Genomic DNA, 6,000 nt, shown 5'->3' on the forward strand with positions numbered 1-6,000 from the left:
AATACACCCGCATGCGATTATCACCAGGGCGTCCTGATTATTACTAACCGCGGAATTAGATCCGTCCGCGTCTTGCGACAGCGGCGAAAAAAAGCTCTTCCGCAAGGTCGCGTCACCGCACGAGTCATAGGCAGGGGAGATGACTCGTTCGTCGAACACGAGGGTTACAAGAAACCTAGGTGCATCGGAAGCTGCATGACAATAACAGCCTTCCGTTAAGACGCACACTCCATATCCCTTGCGACGTGCGCTCTTATCAATCTGTTTAACGAAACGGCTTTGACCAGTGCGTTGCTTTAAAGATAGATGCTTGTTGGTAGCTTATAATCTGGAGCATCTTGAATAGTACATTGCCTAAACGTGTTCTTTGTATTTTTTTGGTCCCCCCGAAAGCGGGCTCAGTCAAATCGGTCGCACCAAATGCGTGCATTTACCCCCGTGGATAGATAAAGAAGGGCTCATGTGACCTGTGCAGTCTTACCAAGACAAATATCCCCTGATGTTCACACCGCACCAAGTAGAGATTTTTTAGGCTGAGTCTACTCACACTACCACTAAGACAAAGGACCCCCCCCTATAGCGTGAACAGACTGTTGGGGCAAGTGCTGTTAGCGAGCACCTAATAAGGTCAACACGGCACACGAGGGGGTGGGTGGCCAGTACCACGCCCAGTCGCCTTTGTTTCCCTAGTGGCGATGTTTACACACTGCACAAGGTACTACTTTGAGGCTGAGTCGACCTAGGGGAGGTCCATGACCGGTTCAGATAATCGTCACGTGGTGTTGGCCGTGAACGGGAATCGTCGAACTCGGTCGCCGGGTTCATAGCGTGGCGTGAAACCGCTACACGACAGCTCCCCAAACGCACCACGGCACACGCGCGCACAGGACGATGCATACAACTCCGTCAGTGTAAAGTTCACTTCGTTCACACTAATTTACATTGAAAGTCAAGATTTAAAAAAATACATACATGATAGAAAACACTCCAAAAAATGCAATAGGACCAATTAATGATGTTCAACACGACTTGGATTTGCCATCTGCTGGCGAGTTGGTCCGTACACCGTCGAGAAACTTTCAATATTTGCACTCACGCTTCTCAAAACGCGAGTGTGGTCACGGAAACGTTCCGCGGGTTTTCCTTTGTCGCGATTATAAAGGCAGTCATTTGACAGAGACAATAGCGCACCTGTACGTACATAGACAAACACACGGGCGTATAGACAGACAAAGATAACAGCCCCACTATAACCCATAAAGACGTTAGGGGCAAGTGCTCTTAGCGAGCAACTATTAAGACTGAGACGGGCACACGGGGTGGTGGTGACACGGGGGGGGGGGGGGGGGGGGTTGTGTGGTAATAACATCGCCCGGTGGCTTTTATCACTCTCAAATGCTGCTCTTTACACACCATGCGAGAGCATGCATTCGAGGCTCAGCCGACATAAGGGAGGTAAATCATCGTTTTCGTTGTTGTTGTTGTGAAATCATTTGCCAATGATGTTAGCCGTGGCCGGGATTCTTACCGTGGTGGGCGGTTTCAGGAGCGAAGTGGGCCAGCCACTGCAGCTCCACCACATGCAAGTGACGGGCGCTATCGTGGCCAGCTGGCTCGAGGACTCGACACGCACACGCACACACTGAATACAATAATAACAACAACAACAACAACGCGACGTGCATTCCGTATTTTCTTGTAAACAACAAACTGGGTCTACGTTCCATATGAGTATAGTATACAGCGCACGGTTGAAAACAACCTTACATTTTTCATAGCAAATTGGCAGTTCCCAAAACCTCGCCTATTCTCAGCATGTTTTTGTTCTTCTCAGTGCAGTGGTATTGACGAATTGGTTGAGTTGCTGCTTTTGTTATTTGTGCTTGTGCGCCACTGCCAATGCAGTATCACAAACGCCTTTTGTTTGTTCAATGCTATAGGCGACGGTGGAAGTCGTTAACACGTCCTGCAGTGTGGTTTAAATTGCCCTGCTTGGCGTGTTCTCATGTAGGCTGTTCTCCGTACCGCACGCGGTGAGTCATGCTCGATAATGATCTGCTTTCCCGTAAGCGATGACTCGGGCTGCTGGAGTGTGTGGCTCCGAACGTACGTGCATTCATCCACGTGGAAGGGAGAGCAAAGAAAGCGACGATCACAACAACGAAGAGAGAGGGCCGCACGGATAAAAAGAGAAGCAATTCGGCACGGTGGTGAATCTGACAGTCATCTCTGTCGACCCCCATAACGCCTGGGTCTGTCCCGTGACCTGCTGCCGTGCCGCGAGCCATCGACACTTTACGTGGCCTAGCATGACCCAAGGTGCACCTATCCTGGCACAAGTGTTGTGGTCACGTCACCCCCATTTCGTGGCGAACGGCGGTTGTTCTTGTTGTTGCTGTTGGAGGGCGGTGGTTCGCACTGTCGCGCAATTCCTAGGACCTGCTCGATTTCCAGGCCAAGGACGACATCAGTGGCAAGTGGTATTTGACCCTGTAGCAGGCCTCCGCTACATCGACTCAGCCAGAAATCAGTATCTGCTGCAGACCGTAAAACGGAAGGATGGAGGAGACAAAGGCGGCCGGGCGTGGTTCTTGCCACATAACCTCTTCGCGTTCCCGTGACGGCTTCAAAATGCGCTCGCTAACAGCACCCGCTCCTATACGTTCTGCACGTCGTAAATTTGTTCAAAATGTGTGTATGTGTACCGCACACATTTTGATTGGGAAGAACGCGTCATCGGCATCAAAATTTACTCATGCTCATCAATATAAAATGTTTTTAAAAATATGATAGGCGACGTTTCAGGCAATGACCCTTCCGAATAGCAGCGATAGATTATCTCTCGTCTTAAGATAAATGTTATTGACGAATGTGTTGGGGGTTTTGTCGCTGTATAATGTGTGCTGATTGCACCGATGCCAACAACGCGCTATCACTTTTTTTTCATTTCCATCGTTATCAATTGTCACTAACGAGCCGACGCCAGCAGCCAACCCACACCACCATCACCACAACCACAAAGCACAGGGTTTGCTCCTTCGCAGAACGCTCTTGTGTCCTGCGTCTGTGTGCGTGTGCGTGCGTGCTGGCGTGGGGGGTGCGGCGTGGTCGTCGCCGTCTAGACGGTGCCATAAAGCGAGAGGGCCCCGCTCTGGTGCCATTTCCGAATGGCTTTTGTTGTTTCGGGAGAGACTTGCAAGTGGAGTTAGAGACGCGCCTCGCCTCGCCCCGCAGTCGTTCCGAGCCGCTGCACTCACGCACACTTCGTGCGGGGGGGCGGTGGGGGGCCAGTGGTGGGGGTGGGGTCCGCGGGGGGGGGCGGGCGGCGGTGGGGGGGGGGCGGCCCCCACTCGCACCTCGCCCAGGTGAGAGGAACTCACGCGCCAGCGACCGCGGAGCTCGCGAGAACGACAGGTACAGTAAATATTCGCGCAAAAAAAACAAAACGAACAAACGAACGATGCCAACTCCTCCGCGTCGCGCCTCGTGAACGATCGGAGCAGAGCGCGAACGTGGCCTGGGCCACGCGGTCGCTCCGCGAGTCGTTCTCTTTTGCTCTCGTCCGCACGCGACTCTAAAATATTCCTCCTTGCGGCCCCTGCCCATCACGAGCCGATGACGCGCGGAGGGGTGGCGGTGACCCCCGGCGCGGATCGCGACTCGCGCGCCTTCACCGTGCGCGCTCCGACGAAGCGCGCACGGTGCAGGCGGCTGCGTTGGGGACCACGGGGGGCCCGGTCACCGTGCTGCGTGAGTTGTTGTTGTTGTCTCTGTGTAAGTTGTTGGTGAGTCTGCTGTGTGTTGTTGTTGTTGTGTATCCTGTGTATTGTTGTTGGTGTGTCTGCTGTGTGTTGTTGTGTATCTGTGTGTTGTTGCTGTGTCTCTGTGTGTTGTTGTGTATCGGTGTGTTGTGTATCTGTGTGTTGTTGTTATTGTGTCTATGTGTGAGTTGTTGTTGTCTCTGTGTGAGTTGGTGTGTCTCCCGTGTGAATTGTTGTTGTTGTTGTGTCTCTGTGAGTTGTTGTTGTGTCTCTGTGAGTTGTTGCCGTGTCTGTGTATTGTTGTGTCTATGTGAGTTGTTGTTGTGTCCCCCGTGTGAATTGTTGTTTTTGTGTGTTGTTGTGTCTCCTGTGTGAGTTGTTATTGTTGTTGTTGTTGTGTCTCTGTGTGAGTTGTTGTTGTGTCTCTGTGTGTTGTTGTTGTGTCTCTGTGTGAGTTGTTGTTGTGTCTCTGTGAGTTGTTGTTGTGTCTCTGTGAGTTGTTGCCGTGTCTGTGTGTTGTTGTGTCTCTGTGAGTTGTTGCCGTGTCTGTGTGTTGTTGTGTCTATGTGCGTTGTTGTTGTTGTGTCTCTGTGTGAGTTGTTATTGTGTCTATGTGCGTTGTTGTTGTGTCTCTGTGTGTTGTTGTTGTTGTTGTTGTGTCTCTGTGTGTTGTTGTTGTGTCTATGTGTGTTGTTGTTGTGTCTATGTGAGTTGTTGTGTCTCTGTGTGAGTTGTTATTGTGTCTATGTGCGTTGTTGTTGTGTCTCTGCGTGAGTTGTTGTTGTTGTTGTGTCTCTGTGTGTTGTTGTTGTGTCTATGTGAGTTGTTGTGTCTCTGTATGAGTTGTTATTGTGTCTATGTGCGTTGTTGTTGTGTCTCTGTGTGAGTTGTTGTTGTTGTGTCTCTGTGTGTTGTTGTCGTGTCTATGTGAGTTGTTGTTGTGTCTCTGTGTGAGTTGTTGTTGTATCTATGTGAGTTGTTGTTGTGTCTATGTGAGTTGTTGTGTCTCTGTGTGAGTTGTTGTTGTGTCTATGTGCGTTGTTGTTGTGTCTCTGTGTGAGTTGTTGTTGTGTCTATGTGCGTTGTTGTTGTGTCTCTGTGTGAGTTGTTGTTGTGTCTCTGTGTGTTGTTGTTGTGTCTCTGTGAGTTGTTGTGTCTCTGTGTGAGTTGTTGTTATGTCTATGTGCGTTGTTGTTGTGTCTCTGTGAGTTGTTGTGTCTCTGTGTGTTGTTGTGCTTCTGTGTGTTGTGTCTCTGTGTGTTGTTGTGCTTCTGTGTGTTGTGTCTCTGTGTGTTGTTGTTGTGTCTCTGTGAGTTGTTGTGTCTCTGTGTGTTGTTGTGCTTCTGTGTGTTGTGTCTCTGTGTGTTGTTGTTGTGTCTCTGTGAGTTGTTGTGTCTCTGTGTGTTGTTGTGCTTCTGTGTGTTGTGTCTCTGTGTGTTGTTGTTGTGTCTCTGTGAGTTGTTGTGTCCCTGTGTGTTGTTGTGCTTCTGTGTGTTGTTGTTGTTGTGTCTCTGTGAGTTGTTATGTCTCTGTGTGTTGTTGTTGTGTCTCTCTGTGGGTTGTTGTTGTGCTTCTGTGTGTTGTGTCTCTGTGAGTTGTTGTGTCTCTGTGTGAGTTGTTGTTATTGTGTCTCTGTGTGTTGTTGTGTCTCTGCGAGTTGTTGACGTGTCTCTGTGTTGCTTGATGATCGTTGCGCGCGAGCCAAAACGCAAAGGGAACGAACGCGCAAAGACAATTCACGTTCGGCCTTCTTCTTCCATGCCCCTTGCTGTGCGTGTGTCTTTGTCGGGGCGACGCGAGACGTCTGGTTCGGCTACCGGAGTCCGTGGCCAAGTCGTGTGGCATTGATCTACCGGTCCCTGGCACTTCAGCGGCCAGCACAGAATGTCCGTCTTGCTCACTTTGTCTCTTCACAGCATATGCTATCTATATATATATATCCTGTACATGCGTACGCACATATGCCCGAGATGGTGTTTAGACTTTTGTGTGTACAACTTATTGACGTGTACCCCAGTCAAGCACACGGCCTCCGTGGTGTTATCACCTAATCTCAGTACACGGATGCTGTCGTACAATGCATCGTATGAAGTCAATTTGCGTGTACGTGAATTCGTGTGCGTGTGCGCGGTTCTATTCGTAGCTGTGTACACCATCGGCGATGTGTGTCTTGATATCGCATTGAGAGCCCCTAGGTTGACTGAGCCTAAAAACAAATCGAATACCTGGCAGATTTCGG

Source organism: Lethenteron reissneri, chromosome 20 (assembly GCF_015708825.2).
Source record: "Lethenteron reissneri isolate LAM-NWPU_2019-01 chromosome 20, ASM1570882v1, whole genome shotgun sequence".
Classification (NCBI taxonomy): Eukaryota; Metazoa; Chordata; class Hyperoartia; order Petromyzontiformes; family Petromyzontidae; genus Lethenteron; species Lethenteron reissneri.